Source organism: Malus domestica, chromosome 09, assembly GCF_042453785.1.
Source record: "Malus domestica chromosome 09, GDT2T_hap1".
Taxonomy (NCBI): Eukaryota; Viridiplantae; Streptophyta; class Magnoliopsida; order Rosales; family Rosaceae; genus Malus; species Malus domestica.
The window spans coordinates 25,331,827-25,344,257 of NC_091669.1; the positions used below are offsets into that span (position 1 = coordinate 25,331,827).

Genomic DNA, 12,431 nt, shown 5'->3' on the forward strand with positions numbered 1-12,431 from the left:
GGGAACCGTTTGAACCTTCCTTGATGCCATTGGATTTTCGAAGGTGTGCTTTGATTTCCTTGAACGAAGAAAGAGATGAAAGGTAGAGATGGTCCCACTGGGCGTGCTAAGTTTGTAAACACGGAAATTCCTATGGTAAATAAGACAAGAACACATGTACAAAATAATATTTGTATTAATGATTTTGGGGTTACAATCTCTCTCAAATTTAATCCTCTGATTTGATCTCTGTAAGGTGTTGATTTGTGGATGGGCTGCTGATCCAAAGGGTCGTCGGGGCTTGATCTTTAGGATGAACAGTGGTATACGGATCTTCAAGGGCTTTTGGGCTTGATCTTGAAGAACAGTGGGTGAATTTATTGATGTTGTTGATCCAAAGGGTCGTCGGGGGCTTGATCTTAGGATGAACGGTGATGAACGATGAACACTTTCTTCAAAGGTCATCGGGGCTAGATCTTGAATTGGTGGAAGTTCTTCAAGGGCCGTTGGGGCTTGATCCTGAAGGAGGATTTGACGAAGAACGAAGAAAGCTTTCTTGATCCTTCGGGATTTGCTTGGGAGCTTTATAGTTTCAAAGCTTCAAGGTTTTGGTGTGATGCGAATTGGTTATGAATTGGTCTCCCAAAATGAATGCCTTGGCTTCCTATTTATAGAATTCCAAAACTTGATTTTTGGATTTAAATAATCAAATGAAATAAATCATTTTTGCCAAGTGTTGACACGTGTCATGTTTGATGACTTTTCTGATGATTCTCGATTTTTCGTTTAGTCACATGCTATGTGTAAAATTTATGTGACACGTGAACGTTGAAATTTTAATTATTGATCAACATTTATTTCATCGAAATTTCGATGTCTACAATAATATTGAAAAAATACCGTCTTTTATGGTGTATTATTGGCACTCAAAATATCTTATTGTACTCTAAATTTTTGTATTTAGAAAGAAAAAAAATTACGCTTATAAGAAGTGTAAGATGAGATTTTAAAATGCTAACAAAATCAATTTTTGAATATAGAACATTATTTCATAGCAAAAGCAATTTTAAATATAGAATATTATTACATATAAATATTAGGTGACAAAAATTTTGGAGGCCCCTTCAAATTTGAGGCCTTGTGCGACTGCACTTTTTGCACCACCTCAACGCCCCCTCTGCTACCCACCTACCTTTGTTTTTCACCCTTTCAGAACTTAGTGGCAGTGCTTATGTGCAACAATGATTACTGATAAACGTTCACCTACACTTGTGCTAATGTAGGTTCCTTTAATTGTTAAAATGTGTCAATCTTTAGAGCAACTCCAACCTCGCATGTAGGCTGGGGGATAGGGGAGAAGAAAGGGCCCGAGGGCCTGTCAATCAGCTCCAGCCTTGAAGAGCCCGAGCTCGTGGAGAAGGCTCGAGCAGAAGGCCTGTCAATTTGTGACAGCCCGTGAGCCCGAGCTCTTCACCCATTTTTTATTTTTTTCTGTCAGGCGCGTGCACCCCACTCGCGCGTGGGGGCGCGTCGCCCGACAGCTTTTCAGAAAAGCAGCCCACTTGCAGCAGCTGTCTCAGTTACTGTTGGGAAGCCACGTGACTTCCCACAGTCCGTTCGATCTCAACGGCTCCTTCATTTGGACCGTTGGATCTCAACGGTAAACAAAATAAAACAAATCTTATTTAATATCAACCGTTCGATCTGAAATCAATGGTCGATATTAATATGCTTTATAAATAAAGAAAAAATAGTTTTAAAATTAAGAAAAGTTACCGTTGTGACACGTGGCACAATCTGGAGTGTTGGAATTCAAATTTTTTTAAATCCAACGGCAGAGATTAATTATTTGAAAGAAAAAAAATTTAAAATGGAAAAAATCCGAAAAAATTGTAAAAAATCTGAAAAAAAAATTTGTAAAAAATTGTTTTTACTTTTCTATACATACCACATCTTCTCCATCTACCTTACACCACAATTTCATATTTTCTCAACCACTTTCATATTTTCTCAACCACTTTCAATCAAATTCCTATCTTTCTCTCAAAGTTTCAATCCATTTTTTTTTCCACAAAATGACTACTGATGCAGGTACGAATTGGTTGCTTCTTGAAGATGTTGCGTTGTGCACTAGCTGGGTTGAAGTTACTTATAATTCCCTTACGGGTAATGAGATGCAGTTGCGAGAAATGTGGAGTTTAATTCATACCAAATTTCTTGAGCAAATGAGTGGTAAAAGAACCAAAGAATCGATGTCCAGTCGTTGGAAAATACTTAGCCATTCCTTTAGTACGTGGAGAGATGCCTTGACATAAGCTAGTAGTAATGTTCGAAGTGGGGCAAATTATGCGGATGAGATAAGAATATATTATAATTATTTGTTTGTATTATTATTTTGTTACCTAATTTGATTATAATTATTTGTTTGTATTATTTATTTGTTACCTAATTTCATTATTATTATTATTTGTTTGCATTATTTATTTGTGACCTAATTTCATTATTATTATTTGTTTGTATTATTTATTTGTTACCTAATAATTTCATTATTATTATTTATTTGTATTATTTATTTGTTACCTAATTTCATTATTATTATTATTTGTTTGCATTATTTATTTGTGACCTAATTTCATTATTATTATTTGTTTGCATTATTTATTTGTGACCTAATTTCATTATTATTATTTGTTTGTATTATTTATTTGTGACCTAATTTCATTATTATTATTTGTTTGTATTATTTATTTGTTACCTAATAATTTCATTATTACTATTTGTTTGTATTATTTATTTGTTACCTAATAATTTCAATATTATTATTTGTAGCAACTTCAAGCACAAGCATGGTATGCTGCCAAAATCAAATCAAGAAACAAATCATTCACCCGGTGGGAATGTTGGAATATTGTTAAAGATTGTCATAAATTCAAAGTTGTGCCTGTTGGTCCAGAAGTATGCATGAACAGCATCCCTCTACACAGCATCTTTGTACACAGCACCCCTCCACACTCTACACCCGATCATGGCGCCCATGTTGATGAAGAAGATGGAGAAGAAGTGCCTGAAACGCCCATTCCTGAACAAGCGTCGGGGTCGACCCGTTATCCAATTAGGCCTCAAGGTAAGAAGGCTTCAAAGAGGAAAGGGAGTGCTTCCAAGAATGATTATGGAAAGTACATGCAAGAACTTGCTCGTCAAGGTGAATTGACGTTGGCGCGGGAATTGACGAAATATGAGGCTGAAAAGGCTAGAGATGAGGTAAAAGCTGTAGCTATTCAACAAGCATTTCAAGCTGAACAGAGGGAAAGAGAGCTACTTAGGCAAGAAAGGGAGTTGCTTAGAGAATAAAGAATTGCACAATGAGATCGTGACATTATAAACACGCGTTTAGAAGGGATGTTTCCAAATTCTAAATATTTTTGGCAGTCGGAGAAAGCGGATGTGGTGCAAAGGAGGCGTGCAAGAGAAGCGATATCAAGACAAGATGGTCCTAGCACAACAAGACAAGATGATCCTAGCACCACAGATTGGTTAAGTGGTGAGGAATAGGGTACTTTTGTAATCGGAGCCCATAGTTTTCCAATCACTTTGGGTTGTAATTTATTATTTATGTTGTTTCCATTTTATTGAAGTTAGTACTTTATTTAAAGTGAGAGTACATGTATTTAATTTCGTAATATATTTATGCTAATAATAGAATCTTTATTCATCAAATTGTTCACGTATAATGAAATTATAAAACACACCAAATAAAACTAAAAAACTCACCAATTGGAATTACATAAACACACCAAATAAAATTATATAAACATACGAAATAATAAAAAACTCACTACAAAAAACACACCAAATAAAATTACATAAACATACCAAATAATTCACACCAAATAAAATTATATAAACATACGAAATAATAAAAAACTCACTACAAAAAACACACCAAATAAAATTACATAAACACATCAAATACAAACAAACATACTAAATAAACTTAAGTATCTTCAGCTTGTTTCAATGCCCACTGGTGCTCTGTCAAGTCAATTTGCCGATCATTGTGCATAGATGACCTTTGAAGTGCAGTATATCGTTGAATGACCCTTTCATTGTAACGTCCATCCCTTTCTAATGGCTCGTGTTGCACGGGTTCTTCGATGGCATCATGCGCACAATATATCCGTATTCTTGAATTGTTCATCGTGTCTGGCTCTGGCTCATATTCATGAGATAGAGATGTTGAGAAAATTGGTGTGAGATTTGTGAGGATGGATGGTGGATTATATGGACGATTCAAAAAGGATTGGATTGTAGATAAGGCCACATGGCATGCCGTCATTCGTTAAAAATTTGATCGAAATCTATCCTCAAAGATTCTAAAAAGATAATGACACGTGGCACGATCCTATTGGATAAAAATCTTATCGAAATCGATATCCAATAATTATCTTTTCGGATAATGACACGTGATGTAATTTTGAACGAGTTAAAATCTGATCGAAATCTATCGTCAAAGATTCTCAAAAGATAACGACACGTGGCACGATGACATTGGATAAAAATCTTATCGAAATCCATCGCTAAATAATTGTTTTTTTTATAAAATGACACGTGGCGCAACGAGAACGATTTAAAAAATCTTATCCGAAATTACAAATAATTTTATTTTGTATTATTTAAACAAACAAAAAAAACTAATATTTTATTGCCTATTGCCAGGGGGGAGGGCTCCAAGGGTGAAGATGCAAATGGCAATTACTGTTCATTAATGACAGTTATTATTCATTAAAGGCAGTTACTGTCCAAAATGGTGGATTCAATAGTGGATTGCCAGGGAGGAAGGCTTTATGGGTGGAGTTGCTCTTAGAGCAAGTCCACCCCTAAGGACTTTGTGCCAGCACCCATCGTATTTATCCACTCAAGTGAACAGTAATAGACCCCAGTGAACAGTAATAGACCAAAACATCTCCATCCCTAACAAAAAATTGCCTAGTCCATTTTATTAAAATATTATTATTATTTATTATAAAATAATAATTTTTTAATAATTTTATATTTAATTTCTGACTTTGTAGAAATAAAAAAAATTAAAATGTTTTCAATTTCATAACCTGCACTTCCTTTCTCAATTTCTCAACTTCACTGCTGCACACTTGCACTCCTGCACATCATTTCTCAACTTCACCGCTGCACACCCCTGCACTTCCCTCCCATCTTCTAACTCTTCCCCTCCTCCTCTGCTATCATCAACAAGCTCAGACCCAACTCTTGCAAAACCAAAAGATTCAATCTTGGTGCCAGCTCTGCAGAACTTGCCGTCGACGACGATGGGGTTGGAGTCGTCTTCCCCCGTGGGGAGTCATTTGGTGGAGAAGAAATACAGTTAGGTCTTCCCCCTTGACCTGACCTGGCGCGGAAAAAATGAAGGAAAAAAAATGGTGACTGATGTCATGTTGGCGTCATACGGGCCAGTCCATTGCTCTGTCAATTTTGAGCTGGTCTGGAGACCAGCTTGGGCTGGGTGCCAGGCAAGAACACGGGGTGGAGAGGATTGGCTAAGTGTCAGCCTTGTTTTTTGGCTGAGTGTCGGGCTCTCTTCTTCCCGGTGGACTTGCTCTTATGGGATGAGAACATTCTTTACTTTGTGCTGCACTCTTATCTAGGTTTTGACGCTTATACTTTGTAATAAAAGTTCAAACCCTCTCACATTGCGTACTCGCACTTTAATTACTTTAAGTTAAATCTCAACTGTATAATGGTCTGCTTGTGGTATACAAGTTGCTTTTGGAGTTCCCATTCAAAATTTGAAGCACGAGATGCATCTGTCAGAAATTCCCCGTGAAAATGCACGGGAGCGCACCAAGTCAAAAGCACGCGGAAGATCACAACCAAAAGTGCGTCACAAAATTAAAAGAGGCGCCATGTGGCAATAAATGGCGCTCAAAGTCGTTCAACCAAACCAACTACCCCGGAGAAGAATATACATCACACAAACTCAAAACCTCACACACTCCGCCAACAAAGGAGCTCTGTACTAAAAGTCTAAATTCTAACAAAAATCCAATTTTTCACTCCACAAATCAAATTTCTTAGGAAAAAAATAGAAAATTTGTCATTATTATTGTTTCCCATATCTGCAATTCCATAATTTATTCATCAATCTTATCTTAACCAATATAAAAATCTCTGCAATTTCTGAATGTGACCCCATTAATGGTGGTTGGATAAACTTCGTCCACAACCCAAGAAACCATTTCTCCCAAAATCCTCTCTCTTTCTGTTCTTTCGCTCCCTCTTCAAAATCCCAGAACAAAAGTTTGGATCTTTGGTGTTTGCAGGAACAAAAATGTCAAAAAAACCAGCTGAAGTGTTCATTGGGTCGATTGACCAAGGCACCACCAGCACCAGATTCATAATCTACGACCGTTCGGCCCGCGCAATTGGCTCCCACCAGGTCGAGTTCACTCAGTTCTACCCGGAAGCCGGGTAAGCAAATGAATCAATCAATCGATCAAAGACTCCATTTTTTTTTCACTTTTGCTCTAGAATTGGATGGTTTTTTTTTCCGCAGGTGGGTTGAGCATGATGCGATGGAGATATTGGAGAGTGTGAGAGTTTGCATGGCGAAGGCGCTCGACAAGGCCACAGCTGATGGGCACAATGTGGACAGTGGGCTGAAGGCTATAGGGTTGACCAATCAGAGAGAGACAACTCTGGTTTGGAGCAAGTCCACTGGATGCCCTCTCTACAATGCTATTGTTTGGATGGATGTCCGTACCAGTTCTATTTGCAGGTACTCTGTTTCACTGTTTTTTCCTGTCTGCAATTGTTTAAATTTGAAATCAGGATCTGCAGATGCTCAGATTGTGATTTCTCGATTGGGTTCCTTAATTGGGTGCTTGCTGTTTTTGGACTTTGATGAATATTGATAGTGTTTTTGTTTGGCCAATGGATGAACATTGATAATTAAGATATAATCTGTACTGATTTTCTTGGATGATTTGAATGTTAGCTGGGTTTCCAATATTTTCAATTTTGGATTCCTGCTCATTTGATGAGGTTATTTATATAGGAAATTGGAGTATGGATCCCGGAGTTTGGTCCAATTGGAGCTTTGTCCCTAAACTAAAAAACCTTTAGAAGTTCCATCCACGATTAAGGATTTAAAGGCACAATAAGGTTGGAAGTTCTAGCGGAGTTACCCATAAAAACTATATTGCTCCAATTTGTGACAAGTTCAGGGACCAATGTTCGAATCTTCTCTTATTTATATTATGAATTGGGTCTGAATGTTTTTTATGCTTGATGCTTCCCATGTTTGGTTGTTTTAGAAAATTTCAATTCTCCTGCCTTTCATATCGTCATTTCAGAATTTGGAGCTGTCTTATGATTGTAAGTATTCCGGTTATTTTTCTAATAGAAAATTGGAGAAAGAATTATCCGGGGGAAGAACTCATTTTGCGGAAACATGCGGTTTGCCCATAAGCACCTATTTCAGTGCATTGAAGCTACTCTGGTTGTTGGAAAATGTGGATAATGTGAAAAAAGCTGTACAATCAGGGGATGCTCTCTTTGGAACTATAGACACTTGGTTAATCTGGAATTTAACTGGTGGTGTCAAGGGAGGGATACATGTCACTGATGTCTCAAACGCATCCCGGACTATGCTTATGAATCTCAAGACCCTTGAGTGGGATAGTACCATATTGAAAACCTTAAGAATTCCAGCTGAAATTCTTCCCAAAATTGTCAGTAACTCTGAGATTATTGGAAAAATTAACACAGGATGGCCAATTACTGGAATCCCAATCTCCGGATGTCTCGGCGATCAACATGCAGCAATGTTAGGGCAAGCTTGCAGGAGAGGAGAGGCCAAAAGCACTTATGGGACGGGCGCTTTCATACTTCTTAACACTGGTGAAGAGATAATCCAGTCAACGCATGGGCTTCTAAGCACTATGGCATTCAAACTTGGCCCTAAAGCTTCGACAAATTATGCCCTAGAGGGATCGATTGCTATTGCTGGAGCTGCAGTTCAGTGGCTTAGAGACAGTCTTGGGATCATTAAGAGCGCGAGTGAGATTGAAGATTTGGCTTTACAGGTTGAGTCCACTGGTGGGGTTTATTTTGTGCCTGCCTTTAATGGATTATTTGCTCCGTGGTGGCGTGATGATGCTCGTGGGGTTTGTATTGGTATTACAAGGTTTACAAACAAGGCTCACATTTGTCGAGCAGTGCTTGAGAGTCTGTGCTTCCAGGTCAAAGATGTGCTGGATTCAATGCACAAAGATGCAGGGGAGGAGGGAGAGGTTAAGAACGAGAAGGGAGAGTTCCTGCTCAGAGTGGATGGTGGTGCTACTGTTAATACCCTTCTAATGCAGATTCAGGTTTGGGCCTTTTTTCATATTTTTTGTTATAATTTGCAGTGTGTAGCTCAATTTCAATCAAATCCACCAATTTAGCCACATATTCTTTCCTTTTCATTTTTGTTGTTTCTGCTCATGGTTTACCAGCCTTCTCTTTGTTCCCTCTTTAGTTTTTGAATCATCCGTGGAAATATTTGTTTTTTTATCTGTCTATGATTTTAGCAACTGTGCTTTCCTTGGCGTTTTCTTTAGCTATGCTGTTTTCATGTCAAAAGAGACATTAGTTTTGTAATCCGAGAACTGATGCTGAGAACTGATGCTGAAAATATATATTTGACATTTTCTCCAGCATGTCAGATTATGGAGAAGTTTAATCTAATGATATTTTGTTTATGCTTATGTGCTCCATCTTCTAGCGTTGTGTGCCTTAACAAGAAATGGAACTGTCTATAAACGTCTGTCATATTTTTGTATTATGGTATTAATACGAGGCACGTAATCAATGCTTTCCGTTCATTCCTTTGCCAACAAACCATCCTCTGCTTTCCGTAGAGAATTATAGATATACTACTACATAATATGAAAACATGCCAAGATGACAAGTTTTGCTTTTACATAGTTAGTAAAGAGTCTTTGACTACATTTGTTTGTAGAAAGAAGTTCATACGGTTTCTTATCTTTTCTGTCAACAATTTTGCATTTGGCTGGAGTTCCGTGAGAAATATATGTTTCACCCACCAGATTAAGTTTTATAATTGTTGTATTTGTTGTTCATACTTTTTCTGCTACCAAACAGTTGCCTTATCTTTGCGTCACCCACCTTAACTACTTGAACCAAGGGCCAGTGGACACCATGTTTATTAAATAATTGTGGTTAATCTTGTGTTTTTTTATTTGTTATGAAATAAAGATCAGAAAAAAGAACCTGAGGGGCTATATGCTCTTCCGCGTCTATTGTAAAAGCTTATTCATTTTGTTAATAATTGAATTTTTTCTTCATTTTGTTGTTCTGTAGGCGGACCTGTTGGGGAGCCCAGTGGTCAGACCAGCTGACATCGAGACAACAGCTCTTGGAGCAGCCTATGCTGCTGGATTAGCCATTGGTGTTTGGAGCGAAAAGGAGATTTTCGCTAGCGAAGAGAGGACTAAGACTTCCACCATTTTCCGTCCAAAATTAGATGAAGAGTTGAGGAAGAAGAAGCTGGACTCATGTTCAAGGCTATATCAAGAACTTTTGACTTGGCTGATCTTTCGCTTTGATGTACTCTTCTCACTTCCTTTTTATCCTTAAACGTTTTCTGTCTTCCCTTCTTGCTTAATCACAACTCGAGTATCAAATCTTTGTTTGCACCGAACCAAATGCAGGAATATCTTGCCCCTGAAAATCTGCTGTTGCCAATATGGTTCGTCGGTTGATACGTTCTTCCATGTCCCTCCCAGTCGGCGCGTTCAGAATTTGATTTGCTCAAAGCCATCTGATGCTTTCTACTAGGGTGGCAATAATGCCATAGTTTGGCTTCATAGTGGTGAACCGCATTTTAGTGTTTCTTAGTTGATACAGTAATGTGACATGTACACAAATTTCAGACGCAACAAAGAAGAATATTTTCAAAGTCTCCTTTTGGAAATTGCATTTAATTTCCAGAGAATAAAAAGCAGTCATTAGTCTCAAAATTTGGAATTTTGGCAAAATACCCTTTGATTTGGGGTATTTTGTTCAGGAGAAAACGTTTGAATGTGGGCTGGAAAGGGCTGCAACCAGCTTTTACATGTGGGCTGGACTGGGTGAGAATGATGTCTTACACTCAACTTGGAAATTCTCTCCCGCACATTTTTTTACCTCGGTCAGCTGTTAAGATTTAACTAAAGAGTAAACTGTCATTTAACCCCCTAAACTATCACGTGAGTTTCAATTTCCCCCCTGAACTATTTTTTCAGCCAATTGACCCCCTAAACTATATTAAAGTGGCCAATTAACCCCCTACCGTTAAATATCTTTAACTCCATCCAATTTTCTGTTAGAAAGAGTCATGTGCTTGGCACATGACCACCTTTTTACATTTTATGTCTAAATCTTTACAAAGAAAACATATAAAATAAATATTAAAAAAAAAAAACATACAAACCCTAAACTTAATCATTCAAAATAATAGAAAAGGTAAGGCTTTTTATATTAACACCCCACAAAATGTTGAATGCACCCCATATTAAAATTTAATATTAAATGACTTATTTACTCCACTATGCAATGACAATTTTGACATTATTAGGTTTAAAAAAAAATTTATAAATACATCCCAAATCACTTTTAGCATATTATTTATCTTCTCAACTATCAAAACCCTCTCATCCTCCATTGTTGAACAAAATCATAACCAATGAAACTACAAACATGTTGATTGAGAAAAATTGTTTTTGATGAATGAAACATGAAATCGATGTTTCTGAAGCTTCACATGAGGTAAGACTTCATATTTTTCATTGTTTTAGTGATTTCGATGACATCGATAATTATTTAATCTTGCGTTTGCTGCATTATTTTTCAATATGAACCCTCAAAGATGAATATGAATATGAATATGAATATATAAGTTTAAATAATGCAGCAAACGCAAGATTAAATAATTATCGATGTCATCGAAATCACTAAAACAATGAAAAATGTGAAGTCTTACCTCATGTGAAGCTTCAGAAACATCGATTTCGTGTTTCATTCGTCAAAAACAATTTTTCTCAATCAACATGTTTGTAGTTTCATTGATTAGGGTTTTGTTCAACAATGGAGGATGAGAGGGTTTTGATAGTTGAGAAGATAAATAATACGCTAAAAGTGATTTGGGGTGTATTTATAATTTTTTTTTAAACCTAATAAGGTCAAAATTGTCATTGCATAGTAGAGTAAATAAGTCATTTAATATTAAATTTTAATATGGGTGCATTCAACATTTTATAGGGTGTTAATATAAAAAGCCTTACTTTTTCTATTATTTTGAATGATTAAGTTTAGGGTTTGTATGTTTTTTTTTTTAATATTTGTTTTATATGTTTTCTTTGTAAAGATTTAGACATAAAATGTAAAAAGGTGGTCATGTGCCAAGCACATGACACTTTCTAACAGAAAATTGGATGGAGTTAAAGATACTTAACGGTAGGGGGTTAATTGGCCACTTTAACATAGTTTAGGGGGTCAATTGGCTGAAAAAATAGTTCAAGGGGGAAATTGAAACTCACGTGATAGTTTAGGGGGTTAAATGACAGTTTACTCTTTAACTAAATGAGCCTTTTTCTAAAATAACGGGTAGGTGAGCCTTGCTCACCATAAACTGGCGACGTGAGACATTGAAACTTAAGGAAAAATGCTGGATAATAATCAACCAGAAATAAAACATTATCTTTCATTCACCCCTTGTCGTTTACTGCCTGAATACTCCTCTCAAATGAAACACCATTTTGAGGAACAAGATATGATAATGGTAATGACTTAGAGTCTAAGAAATTATTTATACATAGAGATTTATGTTCTATGTACATAAAACATCTTGAAACACTTTATCTTCTAGAGAATTTAGTGTAAACACTCATTCAATTCTACTATTTTTGTGGGAATTAGGAGGGATAAGTTTTCTTTGTGATTTATGTATCTTCTACTTTCATTTTGACAAAATATGCAAGTTGTCACCCGTATTTTCATTCAACATCCATTGAATTTAGCGAGTTGTTCAAGTCAAGCCAATTTTAAACACTAGATGAGGCCTTGAATAATACATTTCATAATAATAATCACTTTAATCAAGTGGGTTGCTTGGCAAGACTAGCATTCAATTACCTTTAAGTTAGTTCTCAACCCACTCATCATTTGTTAGTCAACTTTGCAATGATTTGAATGTCAAGCCCATTAACTCAATTACCTCTACATACACATGGTTCAAATATTAAATTGTTCGCCTGGCAATTATCTACCATGCTTTCCGGGAATCCAAACAGATGACATATATTATGATAAGTGACTTTCTTACTTTGTAAAAGGAGAATGTAGGTATATCGTGAAGGAAATATTTGTGAAAATAAGTTCATTTGAGCAATATCTAC

At 36.5% G+C, this 12,431-nt stretch overlaps 1 pseudogene across 1 annotated transcript; it reads left to right on the forward strand.

Moving 5' to 3' along the window:
* The first annotated feature begins 5,910 nt into the window (after positions 1–5,910).
* Positions 5,911–9,680, forward strand: LOC103443867 (glycerol kinase-like; annotated as a pseudogene). Its single transcript, XR_011571000.1, has 4 exons — positions 5,911–6,462; positions 6,548–6,769; positions 7,397–8,363; positions 9,358–9,680. The product of XR_011571000.1 is annotated as a glycerol kinase-like (transcript).
* The last annotated feature ends 2,751 nt before the right edge of the window (positions 9,681–12,431 follow it).